Source organism: Tachypleus tridentatus, chromosome 7 (assembly GCF_004210375.1).
Source record: "Tachypleus tridentatus isolate NWPU-2018 chromosome 7, ASM421037v1, whole genome shotgun sequence".
NCBI lineage: Eukaryota > Metazoa > Arthropoda > Merostomata > Xiphosura > Limulidae > Tachypleus > Tachypleus tridentatus.
Window position 1 is genome coordinate 68,214,789 of NC_134831.1, and position 15,504 is coordinate 68,230,292.

Sequence of the window (15,504 nt, forward strand, 5' to 3'; positions counted from 1 at the left end):
GTATGTATATATATATGTATATTGCTTTTATTTGAGACACTTTTTGTTAATTTGATGATGATAGGTCAGTTGTTGAAAATCCTTATATTAACGTTAACCTATTTATGAATATTTTCTTAGGGTCATTATAACGGAATTTTGTTCTGTTGCACTATTTTTGAAATGGAATACAATTCTCGAAGTAAACGATTATTTTATGAACAAATGGACTAAATGTTCAATTTCGAAACCCCTAGAGCTCAGGTGCTGTCGTTTCTCATTTGAACTACTGACCAGATGTAGGGCAATCACTGTCAGTATCCGTCATCACAATGGCTTTGTCCAGATCTTTGAACTGAATAATGAGATTCATTATCACCCACGTGCGATAGTATGTTAAGTACTATAACTTTTCGATCCTTGAATTTTTTTATTCACAATCCTAGAACATTCTCGGATTTTTATTTGCGAACTGAAATTCGTTTGAAAATAAGAGTTTACATTACATTACATTACATTACATTACTGCAGATACTTTGGTATTAATTGCACTTGTTGTTTAGATTGCTAATCGTAAAAAATAGTGGAATAACATCTGAGAATGAGACAGTGTCGGGCTGTTAAAAAGCAGAAGGAACCCAACTCTTGCTAAGCGAGTCAAGCCACTACTTGACTTTACTCAAGACAGCTATATGTTTGATGCTGAGTAAGACAGATGATTGGTTGCTCTTAAGCGACTAGGTGTGTGACTACTACTAAATACGCAGGTACGTGACTGATGACAGGCAAGACAGGTGCGTGACTAAGCCTAAGCAAGACAGGTGCGTGGCTATTGATAAAAAAGACAAGTGTAGGAACTTAGCTCTAGGCATGACATTTAGGTGTTTGTTGCTGAGAAAAATCGTGCCTGTTGCTCTTCACAGGTGTATAGTTTTTCTAAAATTGTAAAATTGTATGATTCAGTACAAGTTGTGTTCATTGGTTGTTTATAGAATTGAATTTGAATTGTATTAAAGTTTTAACTTTTCTAGAACAGGCCTCATGCTCCACTCCCACCCCAAAGAGACACAGCGGTACGTCTGCAGATTTCAACGCTAGAAACCGTATTTCGGTAATCATGGTTGGAAGAGCACAGATAGCCCATTGTGTAGCTTCATGTTTAATTACCAACCAACAAACATGATCAGAAGTAAGTTAATTGGGTAATTTAATAATGATAATTATAAATGGATACGATGTTGATTATTAAAATAATAATGTGTTAGTTCACTTAATGAGTTCATTATGCCTTTCCTGGACGTTGCTTAAATACTGTAGACCAAAAAGTAAACATACAATGATAATGTTATCAAATATTCCAAAGTGAAATTCATGAGACTCTCCATTACGTACACGGCATTTCTTTGTTGTTTTTTAAACTACTAAATTAACTTGACATGTAACAGTTTTAATTACTGATTTGTCAGAAGTGTTATCTGTTACTGGGATATCACTAAAGAGGTATTCGCCACTGAAATGATATTTAGTAGCGTTCATTTTCTGTATCAACAAATCGTAGAATTGCAATCACATGTTGTTCGCATTCACTTAGGTATAACAGCCGTGTCAGAAGCTCACAGGATTCAGTTAATTCCACACTACTGACACAGGGAAGAGCAGCCAGTAAGAAGCACCCATTTGACTTTCTCTGTTTCTTTGAATCGAATAAAGGGATTAACTGTCACGTTTATAATGCGCGCACTCCAGAAAGAGCAAAAATTATTCAGCAGTATCGTTTCTATAGCCTTGAACTATTTTATAATAAGTTCTACACTTTAATACTATCGCTACGCCTACTTCGTATTAGTGGTGATGCTTGTTTATAGACTTTGATTACTTAGATAGTCTTCGAAATTTCACATTAATCAGAATCTGTATATTAAAATAAACCAAGATATATCAAATATTTAGTTACTTTTAACCCTTTCTTTATTACTATTGTTTTCAGACAAAGAACAAAGAGACAGAGTTTTTGAGGAATCTAAAATATGACAAAATTTATCAGAGAAATCTTCAAAGGTGAGAAAGTTGTCTGTACTCTATGTTAGGTGCTCTCCCCCAGTAGCACAGTGGAATGTCTGCTTACAACGCTAGAAACCGGGTTTCGATACCGTGTAGAGCACAGAAAGCCTATTGTGTCGCTCTGTGCTCAATTACAAACAATTATGCAATGTGAATATATAAGGTAAAAAGTCCGAATTCGTTAAATGCGATTATCAGAACACGTGATGAACACACACGGAGCTTCAACAACACACCTGTAAACTAACTAATGTGCAAGATCAACTGGTTGTTATAAAAAATCAAACCAAGTGACATTAATACTAATTCAAAGATGTTGTATTAAAGGTGGAAAGTCTAAGCCTCAACCATGATATGAGTGATAATTCGTCCCAACTTTTACTCCAGCATGGCCAGGTGGGTTAAGGCGTTCAACTCGTAATCTGAAGGTCGCGGGTTCGAATCCCCGTCGCACCAAACATGCTTGCCCTTTTAGCCGTGGGGATGTTATAATGTGACGGTCAATCCCACTATTTGTTGGTAAAAGAGTTGGCGGTGGGTGGTGATGACTAGCTGCCTTCCCTGTAGTCTTACTCTGCTAAATTAGAGACGGCTAGCGCAGATAGCCCTCGTGTAGCTATGCGCGAAATTCAAAACCAAAAAATAAAAAAAACAATACTCCAGCATTGTCCTAAAGGATTACGTTTGAAACATCTTTGTCTATCAAAAATAGAGGGGCCCCTAGTGCAAATTGGTAAGCTTATTAATGCTAAAAGTTTAGGTTCTTTCACTGCAACAGACACGACACATATAATTATTTGTTCAACTATGCCCAAGAACAACAATAACAAATACACACGCTCACATAGAGACGGCGGTTGTTTTGCAGGCACTAGTGGTAAACGTACTTTCTTGACAAGAATACTTTTTCTACCTGTTCGAGAGTGTCAGGCTGGGAACCTGTTACCACAAAAAACAAAAGCGCTCTCAGCAGTTTCTGACTGTGAATGCGTCAGAAGAGTCAAATCCAACAATTTTGATAGAGTAACACAAGCGCTGGCGGTGGATGCTGCCTACTTCAGTCTGTCAGCCCTAATTTAGGTACAATTAACGCAGGTGACCCTTTCGCGACTATCCGGAACAAATAGAGAAACAAAAATATATATCTTCGGCAAATGTTCTGAAACCTTCATTGTTTTTTTCCCTCATTTCTCCTGTCAAGTCTTATAGTGAACCTGGAATTTTAAATTGGTTCTCTCCATATTATGTAAATGTATGTTGAATTATATACATATTATTGTAAACTTTGCATTATTCATGAATTAAAACCAAAATAATATATAGTTATTAGAAATACTTGCGACTTCCAGTGTCTCTCCGGATTTATAAAGTGATGGGCACAGCGTAAACAACCTATTGTGAGATTGTTTGATTTGAGCTACTTTTAACTTGAATCGTAAAATGTCATAGGTTATTTCATAGGTTAGGAAGAATACTGACGTTTTTGAAGGCACACAAAACACCTGCAAATGATATACACCATTTAACATATCTTTCTGTCTATAATTTGAGGAGCACCAGATTTGAAATGTAATTTTCGTTTGTGTATGACCCATATTTTTGATAACCTATTTTTAAGCATTTAAAAAATCGTGCAAGACATAAATAACGAACTGATGAAAATAGAAAGGTCTATTAGTTTGTTTTTGTTAAGCACGAAGTTACTCAGTGATATGTGCACTACGGGTATCGAAACCCAGTTTTTCATTTTGTAACCTTTAGGATTACCGGTGATCTGGGAAACGAAAGAACACTTCTTTGCGCGAAATTTTTTTAATATAACGCCTTTGTTGTTTTTACTTTTGGGGATATAATACAATAAAGCAAATTCTACTCATTTTGTGGGCCATAAATTGAAATGATTTATCTTTATAAAAGAAGTGTGAAAAATACAAAGCGATTTATTTGTGCTCAAGAGACACCGATGTCTGAAGAGGAGGTGCTGACAGTGAGATCTTTAAATACTGTCATGGGTAGATCAATCCTTTAACTTTTTTTTAGGCCTCAACTCACGATTCGTTGATTTAATTATGCCTTGTGATCTGCACGAAATTAAGTATATGATTAAATTCAATGATCCAATAGATAAAAAAAATCTTTAAGTATATTTGGTATGTTAGACACACACAAGAAACACGGTATAAGTGTGATTAAATAGTCTGTTAATTATATACTAAGATACTTTCTTTTCTTTCAAATGAGTGTACCGCTTAGAATGAAACTAAATTGTATTCCGCGTAATAAACTATAACCTGTAAAAATTGGAATTCCACAATTTCAAAGCATATTTATGCAATTACAAACGTGTGTGTAATTAAGATTACTCAGTTGATTTATTTTTTTTGTAATAAATATGTAAAGGAATTGTGACGTAAAAGCACATAATGAAAAGGTCATAATAAAGATATATAGAGAATGATGATTTTTCACAGAGGTTGTGTTTTATGTCTATCCGAAGAATTACGTAGATAAAATTTTCGTTATTTGTTTTCTTTCATGCTGTGTGTTTAATGAAGTGGACACAGACGTGCCTGCTGGGTAGACAACACTGGTGTCGAGAGAATTGTATATTCATCACATGCACATGTCTAACCCAACAAATGCGACCTTCGGCAAGATGTATGAGCCCGGTGTTCCTGTAAGTCTGAATGATTTACCCACCTACAAGAAGTAAGGGCTAAAGAAACGACCAGAGCACACGACAGGCCGCCTAACCACATATATTACCAGCAAGCATAAATTCTCCTATTTCTTTAGGCTCTCACCTGTTCTTTTTTGTAGAGCTTTACCTGGTGGAACAAATTGGCACTTGTGGACTACTCTTTTTAGCTCAGCTATCACTTAGGTTTTCCAGACACTCGTGCTGTTTGGAAATACATATTTTTTTTATATACTGTTATGTCTTGAAATAGTGGATTATCTCGCAGAATGAGACGACAAATGCAGGAGACATGTGCTTCGAAATCTACGGCCGATACATGCAGATATCGGCGTGTAACTGAAGTGATTTTTGCTTGTGCTTACACGTGACTTGCCGTAATTGCGCTCAAAGGACAGGTGAAACAGAGACTGCAGGTTATTTTTCAACATAAAGCAACCAGGCATGCCAACATTTTTTCTTTCCTTTCTTTAAATTATATCCAAACAGATAGATCCAACATATTAGCTCAGACAGCTGCAGCTCCTTAGACATGCAATATACGAAAGAAAAGCATGAACAGCTTATTAAAACAGTTTGTCTAAGGGTAAAAAAAAAGTAATCAAAGAAAAAACTTTTCAACTCAGCCCTACACAGATAGTTTTAACGCGCGTTTGTCATACCTTGAAGTCTTGGGCTTCAAAGCAGTGTAGAGAAATTTAATATTTATCATTTCACCCACATTAGTGTAACCTAGGCATACTTTTTGTTATTGTTTTTTTTTTCCACACATACATCAGAAAATTGCAATTGTGGGAAATTTTGAGGTTTTTAGATATAGTTGAAGAAAGACCGCCCGATGAAAGTGGAGAATTTAGGAAAGCCTTATGCAGATTAAATACACATAATAAAATATTAAATCATTGCAAAACAGGTTTAAAAATCTATTCTCTCAGATAAGAGTAGACCGGGAATTCGCGAGGAGCGCTGTAACAAACTGCTTTCCTTCTAGAGATGGTAATGCGCAGATAGGCCTTGTGTAGCTAACAACGCTCGAAATTCAGAAACAAGAAGAAATCGAAGAAATTAATCAAGAAGAGAGAACATTTATTTCTCAGTTTCTACTAGTAACCACAAGTTCTGTCGGGATGTTAACCTAAAGGCTAATGTTGGTCATTCGTCGGCCGACTGAGATAAACAAAAATTGAATGTCTCTTATGTAATAGGCCCGGCATGGCCAAGTGGATAAGGCAGTGGACTCGTAATCCGAGAGTTGCGGGTTTGAATCCCCATCGCACAAACGTGCTCGCCCTTTCAGCAGCGGGAACGTTATAATGTGACGGTTAATCCCACTATTCGTTGGTAAAAGAGTAGCCCAAGAGTTGGCGGTGGGTGGTGATGACTAGCTGCCTTCCCTCTAGTCTTATACTGCTAAATTAGGGATGACTAGGGCAGATTGCCCTTGTGGAGCTTCACGCGAAATTCAAAAACAAACAAAGAAACTTTAACAATATTATAAAAAGTCAAATATGATTTATATCCGCTACGACTTTATAACGTTTGACTAACTAAACTTGTTTTGTTTTCTTTACATTTGAATGTTACTGGTGTAGCAACCAGAATATCGTTGACATGATATTCACGTTCATGTTTTACGTGTTGGTTGTAACTGCACGCAGCCAAACTATGGGTGGTTATGACACAAGAACTGGAACTGGACCTAACCTTATGAATAGCCTTAACATATGGATTTGAGCCTCTCTTCAAAACTTTAAAATAAATGTTTTGAACAAATACAGAATTTGCATCTAGCTTATTAATACATAGAATTTTCAAAAATTCTATACTAACAATGTCTAACGAACTGTTGAAAACACTGAATAAATTGAACGTACCTCCGCTGTTGACAATTAACGCTTTACCAGATAAAATGTTTGTTTGTTTGTTTGAATTTCGCGCAAAGCTACACGAGGGCTGTCTGCGCTAACTATTTCTAATTTAGCAGTGTAAGACTAGAGAGAAGGAGGTTTGTCATCACCACCCGCCGCCAATTCTTTGGCTACTCTTTTACCAACGAATAGTTGGATTGACCATAACATTATAACGTCCCACAGCTGAAAGTGCGAGCATGTTTGGTGTACTGGGGATTCGAACATGTGATCATCAAATTTCGAGTTGAGCACCGTAACTACCTGGCCATGCCGGGCCTCTGGATAAAATGATAACGATACAGCCTAATAGAAGTTTACGTTACGTAGTTCAGGCTATAGCGGTTTCTAATGGTAAAAAATCGCAGAGCAAAATATAAACTATTATTGACATTATACGACTGTAAAAACATTATATCGGTAAATAAAACACATATTAATATTATTGAAAATGCCATAGCCATATTTTTATCGTGTAAGAAGTGATAATGAATATTTTTATCGTTTAAAAAATACAACGCTAAAATCAAGGGTTCAATTCCCCTTGGTGGACTCAGCAGATAACCTGGTGCGGTTTTGCTATAAGAAAACAAACAAACGTTTAAGAAATGATAATACAATATATTTGTCGTGTGAGAAAATATAATACAATATTTTCATCGTGTGGGAAATGATAATACAGTATTTTTATTGTGTAAAAATGTTAATAAATATTTTGAATCTTGAGAGAAATTTCACAGCCCTAATTTTTTATAGCGATATGTTTTGTATGTAATGACATAACCTTATTTTTCGTCATTACAATCTGCTTAAATGGCTCATATTTACCAATGTGAACCTCAAGGAGTCAGCTTGAGAGCTAAATAACATTCATAATCAGGGTGCTATAATCGCATTTTACACATCTTTGTGTAAGTTTAAGCCTACGATTAAGAAAACAAACTTACTAAACATGATTAAGTTTTTTTAGGCCTTGTACTTTATTTAAACAGTTTTAAATTTACTGTGCAATCAAGCGATTAATTTTCAATTTGTTAACACATCTATACTGTATTAAAGACATAATGTTCCTAAACGGATTTCTTCCCGGCCTTAAAAATAGGCAATAGAATTGTGTGAAATGTTGAGTTACGTTTGTTCGTTTTTTAACGACTGTCTTAAGAGTAAGAAAATGTTGCGGTAGTTTATGTTTATGCCTGATGTTGCTATTTAGGGTAATGGTAGATCTATGGGACTTGACGTAATTTCGAAAATCTGGACCATCACGATTAACTGTCATTCGCAAAGTCGTAAAACAAAAATAGAAATACAGAAGCACTCAATATTCTAACAGGTTTAGTGCCACAAGAAAACTATTGTAACAGTACATTTAATTACTTCAAATTCTGTATTGAATAAAGTGAGAATTAACACCTTTGTACTTCTATAATATATGAATTAATATTTTATGTTGAATTTATAACACTGCTTTGCTAAAATGTCCTGGATAATAAAAACTGTTTTAGAGAGATGAAGGTGATTTGGTATATATATCAGGGTCCGAAATTTGCAATATTACTGACTGGTCGTTATCACATTTATTCGATTCACTACGAAATTGTGCACATATATGTGTGAGTGTGTGTTTTACCAATTACAGGTTGATTTTTTTAAAAAGAAAGACACTAGTGTAAATATATATATAAATGACATTAAACAAAATCATTTAACTTAAAGCAGCAGTTTGTCATTATATCACTCTTGAAATTTGCATAATCTTTAAATTAATCCATATAAATACACAAATATTTGTTTGTTTTGAGTTTCGCGTAAAGCTACTCAAGGGCTAGCTGCTCCAGCCGTCCCTAATTTAACAGTGTAAGACTAGAGCTAAGACTAAGAAGTCATCTTACTCTGAAAGGGCGAGCATGTTCGTCACACTTGGTTGGAATCTTTCGCACTATTCACATGTTCCACAACACGTTTTTAATTTATACGTTAGAGAAATTTCCCATAATGGCTAAAACTAAGCTAGGAATTCTGAGAAAGCTAGAAGCTCCATCTGAGAGGTTGAAGTAAAAAAAATTCACAAGGCGAAAAGACAAGTGTAGTTTTAGGGTAAAACTATAGAAATGCATGTTTGATACATGGCATAAAAAGAGAAAATAATTTAAATTCTAATCGACCCAGTTAGTTGGTGATGCTTTCCCTTGGTATTTCACAACTAAATTAAGGACTAGCGCAGATAACCCGCGTGTAGCTTTGCGCTAAATTCAAATAAACCAAACCAAAAACTAAACGCTTACTAAGAAAAAATAATGAAAAGTTTTATTTGTTTGTTGTCAAGCACAAAGCTACACAACGGTCCATCTGTGCTCTGCCCACCACGGGTATTGAAACGTGACTTTCAGCGTTACGAGTCAGCAGACATACTGTGAGTTATTCTATTAACAGTCGAGGAAGAGGCAAAACACATTTGTTATTGTTTGGTTTTGGTAGTCTAATAGTAATTAAGAACATTTCTTATAATAGTAATTAATAAATAGAATATTTTATATTTTATTATACTTTTCAATTTCATTAGGTAAGTTTTAAACCTATCATCTCTAGTGTCGTTTTTATAGCAATCTTTATCTTTGTCTTATTTCTTCAATGTTCTCTTTGATTAGAAACAACTACTATTCGATATGTACAGACGAGGAAAAGTAGATTTAAATGTTGTCAGATTTAGCCTTCTTATCTGCTTCTAATACGTATTTATATATGCTATTAGCTATATTTTTACTTTGTTAGTAAGGCTTAAAAGTTAAATCAGATAAATGGAGCGTCTTATTCATCGTAAACTGTAGTCTACGCCCACATACTCACACAGAGAAATGTATATATATGTCATTGAATTGAAAGCAAAATTACCTTATAAACTAAGGCTGTTTATTATTCATATAATAAAGTTTATTTGTTTTTGTTCTTGTTTTCGAGTAACCAAAAGAAACGCGATTACCAAGAATAGCAACCGGACGTCAACCAAGGAATACAATAGTGTCAACATGTTAGATGATTGAAAGTTCAAGATTTATCCTCGTGATAGAAACCTTAGTAAAACGATATATGTGTTTGGATAAGGCAACTGATGGGTCGGTAGCTTCAAGGACTGTATCCATCTACTGAATACAGAGATAAACGAAACCTGAGCTAAACTAGAATAATTCATTTGAAATATTATAGTTCCTATTGTGAGCGTAACCCGAAACCCTACTATTTTCAGTGAGGAAACAACGGTCAGGAAGACGAAACGTCAGAACATATGCGAAACGCATGTGTCGTCAAAGAAGAAAACAACAAGAATTTAAGAAATAAATTTTTCAGAAATAAGCTGCTTCTAATTTTCTAAATAGTTCACTCCTCCCTCCCTTCCTAGAAAGTGTATATGGTTGAGCAAAGTTTTATAAAAATTTCGCCACGGTTTGAAGTTGTTAATGTAAATTTTATGAAAAGAATATCAATAGCTTTTCCTTTAGCGTTTCGCAATGAAACGTGATGTGTCACAAATTATAGGTTCCTATGAAAATTTCTCTTCAAATACGTGATTTTTGTTTTAATTTGAACAGACATAAACGACGATTAATTCTAGTAGATGTAAACAACTGTGGTTTGCAACTATTATTGAATATTAGATTTCGTGCGTAAATACATAAAAACATATCACGGACTTCTGGAAAAACTTGTGACATTTTCATCGGCGCGTATATTAAAGCTGTTCAAATTGTTGTGTTTCGAAAATTCAATGGCCCTAGGAAGTTAGAAACTTGTGGTAAACGTTTGGTCACGGTTTTAACTGGGCGGTGTCTGTAAATCGCTTAGAGACGAAAGCTCTCTCAATAACAAACGAATCACCACAATGCATAAGATAGACCAGTTTTTCCCGAGGGCTAATTTTTATAATGTCCTTGAAGTTATAGTTTTTCTATTCAACTACATTCAGAAGGAAAGAATGGCTATTTTGGTTTTATTGTTTGGTTGGACAGGTGACGCAGAAGAGGAAATCCTAAGAAATATCGAACCATTTAGAAGCAATAATACGTCAGCCCGCTTGATTGTAGTGAGCACGAAATAACTTAACACAGCCGAAATCACTTCGGCAACGTACAAAGGTTTACGTCTTCTCCAATGAAGACTTGAAAAATTGCGTACTGATCGTTCATTATGAATAGTTATAAAACATATTCTGAATTATAGTCTTCACTATTTCATTATATATATATATATCAGTGAATAATAGGTTATAATTTTCGCCGTACGACCAGTTTTGTATGAAACTTCGACAGATGTTTTAAGGTCTGTCGATGGATTAATCATAATCTATTCTGTTGCGTAACAAGCTTAAATCATGCTTTAACAAGACCAGATCTAAATAACAACGTAACGGAAAGAAATATATCTGTTTATATTTTTAACACTGAATTAAGAAGACAAAGTTTCCCTGGTAGAACAATTACATATAGTTTTAGGTAAATTATAATTTTTTTACTCGAAAATATTTGATTTTTCAGGAAACGAGCTCATATCGTATGAGACTTACTAACTTGGTGCAATAGCCAATAGTTTGAATCAAGGGATGAATCATTAATAGATGTTTAGCTGCAGGATCACGAACCAAGGTAACGCCTCGACCTAAATAACCGGGCTATACCATAACAAACACTTGCTTTCCTTGCGGAACGCCATGGGTGAGTTGATGGTTTCTCTCGTTTTGCATGAATGATGTCACCTGCGTTTACATGGCCGATCAGGTGACAGGGCGCGTGCGCGTCTCGTGACTTCTTTTTACACTTCAAGATGGGATTTAGTACCAGGGAAAACTGTAAGTGAGAGAGAGAAAAAAAATCCACTTTCCACGGTTCATAGTTACACTAATAATATTCTTCAGCTGCTTGTCTCTTCATCTAGGAACTAGTTTACCTTCCGTAGAGATTCACTACTGTTGGTAACACTAGCTAGAACGGAAAACTAAATCTATATACTAAACCAACTATAGTCGGTTTTTTAACCCCTAGAATTACTGTTGGTTTTTAAATGATATTTTTCCAAGTCATTTATGCACCAAATTACTTTTGAGTTAATGACACTGTAGGTTATGGGGCAGTCATCTACTGAAGTTACTGAAGTCTTTCGTTACTGGTCTTCAAATAAAGATAATTTTATTAATGGTTGGGGAAACTTTGGAGGGGTCAAAGTTCACTGACTGGCTGAGTGTCAGCCGTGCTTTGTGTGTCCAACTGCAACTTACTGGTTGTTCTCAGATATTATCTCTTTCAAGCATCGGTAAAGTTTACTCCTATTGTTAGTTTTATGTTGTTGCTAAATCTTAATGATGACCCAATCAATGATCAATCAAATTACCAAGTATGACAACTGTTGTATCCCGCCGGTAGGAAACGGACATCAAAATAAGTCAGTAGTTTTGGGGTTCTTATAAATGTTCAGAAAACATGGCTTAACAGATAGTACCCGTGGGACAATGGTAACTCTACGAGGTTCTGCGCATCATAGTGGACCACAGCAGAGCTTCCAGTGTGACTAAGCTCTAATACAAACAAATAGCATACAGAATTAATATAATGTTATACTTTAGTTAATCTTATGGATGAAAAACACCTAATCTTGAAATGCAAAATTAAGAAGTGCCGTTTTCGATGTCATGTATGTCATAGCTTCTATATAACTACATACACAATATCTTTATTATATGTATATGAAAAGTGTTTTGTTTTTTGTACGGGAGCTGTAGTTTCCATTATTAAGAAAGTCTGTAATATACAATAATAGCACTAACAGCAAAAACTTCATTTTATTTTACTTAAACAGATGAATAGTGTTGTTAGTTTAGTTTATGTTAATTTCCGACGAGAAAAGGCTAAACTATAATTTAAATTCACAAATGCTGGATTATTTTTGCACCAGAGATAAACATTATCCCATTAATTTTCGTTACTTACTTCTTAGGAATATTAAAAACAAGATGGAAGGAAAATCCATAAGAAAAAAAGATTACTTCACAAACATTAACACACAATTAACTCTAAAGAGAAACTATACGACGTTTTTATTTAATATTCAAGACTGGTTTTGAGCGTACAAAGATTGTTATCAAACGGCGTTTACGTGACATCCCTACACCAGTTTTATTTTTTTTCAAATATTCAAAATATATATGATCTAACCCTGAAAGTTGTAATTTCATTTTATTTGTTGTTCATAAACGAATAACGCAGAAGAAAAATTACCTATATTGATTTCTTTCTTCACTTCAGGCGTTGACGAATTTAAAAAAGTGTGCAACTACGCCATAAAAATAATACCTTCCAGGAAATAACACATGTATTTTCTAAAGATGTATTAGCAACAAAGGGATTGATGTGAGAATCTGTAAAAGTGCATTAGTGACGCACGCGGTGCACGCAATACGCCTATTGCGGTTGTTTGTATACAAAATAAAAGTTCTTTACAAGGTCAGTTTTTGCTACACAATCTAGAATAATCTTTCCTGCCCAACCTTCTAAAATACCACACAAAGACAATACAAATATAAACTAACACTGTTTTGGAGTTTGAATTGACTATGTTTTTTCGTTTATGGAAACCACATGTTTTCTTCCAATTAAGTAACTCACATGTGTGCCTTAAAATAAATTTTGATATTAAAGCAAAAAAGGAATAGTAATAATGTTTATTGGTTATTGCAGAAACTAACCATGCTGGCGGTCCCTACGTCTGAATGGACAAGCTAGAGGAAAGGCAGCAAATCATCATCACTCACCGCCAGCTATTGGGCTACTCTGTACCAATGAACGATAGGATTGGTCCGTACCGTTATAACGCAGCACGGCTGATAGGGCGACAAGGTTCGGCGACACGTTTCGATGTCGCGACTCGAACAATGGGCGTTGAGCTTCCTTACCATCAGGATACGACAGATTCTCATAATAATAATAATAATTACATCTTTATCTACTAAGAGAAGGCCTCAAAATAATTGAGTTTAGTAAATATCTGCCAGCGACTTTAAATATCCAAAAACGTGAACTAAAATTCGTTATTGGACGACGTAAATGTCGTCATGTAACGACAACATATTCTGTTAAAAGAGTTAGCACACAGGATCACCGATCGCATACAAAATGTGCATTAAATATAAGCACTTTAGAATAATTAACTATTCTTCAGGAGAATAAACGATGACCTGTTTTAGAATTAAGCACAATTATGTAGAGAAAGAAACACCATTCTAGCAAAGTAGTTTTAGTATTCTTGTGTTTAATTATCCAGATATGAAATATCTAAGAACAATAGCTTTGGGAAGTATAAATCGTTTACTAACAAGTATTCTTAGGGTTCAATACACTTGTATATATATAATACAGCGAATAAAGGATTTTGCTATTTTCAAAATTTCATTTTGTAAATATAAAACAATGCCCTAACATTATTCATATTGTATGTTTTTATTGGATAAGTTTTTGATTTAAAATTTTCACAATTGTCAGCATTGTCATTTAAGAGGGGGATCCTTATGGAGGTTTAGGAGTCGCACGCGGATTTTTCAAGTAAAAGATGTAAACATATTTGTTTTGGTGTTTACTTTTGCTCTAGATTTAAAGCACTCTCCGTAAAAGTGTAAAACTGGGACTTTATTTTAAAATTATTTTAGTCTCTATGCGGAAGGAGCAGTTTGGGTTGTTTCACTTTTAGCTGTCATTCAAATTATGAACGAGGCTTGAATAACCGTATGGTTTGTGAATTAATTATGAAAAGAAAAATAATATGCAGTTTAAAATCAGATCCATAACCTTTTTTAATTCTCAAATACCTTAATATACCGTTTATATGAGTGAAAATACACTTAAGTTTGTTATATTTGACTTCTAGCGTTTTACCTACTAGCCTGTATAGTAGGCTATTTCCAAGTTTATGAATAAAAATATTCATTTTACTTACTTATGTTAACGCTTGCTAAATTTTAGTTGATAAACTCTTTAATATATATATATTTTTTATTTTATGATATTTCAAGTTTAGCTATATCTTATAGGGTTTTTTTCTTCAAGATATTTGAGAACAAACTTTCGGTTTCTCTTACTAACAGCAGAGCAGATTATCCTTACACATCAGCGAAAATTGCTACAGGAAATGATTGACATAAGCAGATTGACACAAACAAAGTTTTAAACAGAATATACGCAGTGTGAGCTTCTTGAAATTCAAGCTACGTATATTTAGAATTTATATGTATATATCTGAAAAAAATGTAATCAATTTTGCGATCATGACAAAGAAAATATAAATACACTTACACGGTATAAAATTACGTTTTCATTTTTAAGTAATATTAACTATTTAAGGTCAAATGAAACATATTATTTAGATTTTTTTTTTAGATAAATGAAATCAGTGTTCCGGACTATGCACATACATCATACATACTAAATATCTACAAGTTCTTCCTTTAGTTTATCGACAAGGAAGACAATAAAGAGTACAATTATTTGATCTCATATATTTTCATTTATTTACAGCACCCAAAATCACTGACACTGTAACTTCCCCCATATGTTGATAAGTATCTTAAAAACATTTTCATGTTCCAACTACAAGTCTTTTTCCAAATTTCTACTCAAACCTAATACACTTCACAAATAAATATTATTAATCCGTCAACAAGTAATGCTCACTTGTCAAAATATTAATATACTGTTTAAACAAACAAAAAAAGACGACTAATTTTTTTTCAATATAGTTTTCGTTGAACACGCTTTATCTTCCAGTTTTTTCTATGTTGTAATTCATGCTTAAAATATTAATTTGCTTTTATATTTCTTGTTT

General features: G+C 34.1%; 1 long non-coding RNA gene across 1 annotated transcript; it reads left to right on the forward strand.

The window, feature by feature from the left end:
- Positions 1-832: 832 nt before the first annotated feature.
- Positions 833-14,020, forward strand: LOC143258011 (uncharacterized). The gene is made up of 3 exons (XR_013032089.1): positions 833-904; positions 996-1,168; positions 13,368-14,020. It is a non-coding gene; the product is annotated as an uncharacterized LOC143258011 (long non-coding RNA).
- Positions 14,021-15,504: the final 1,484 nt, after the last annotated feature.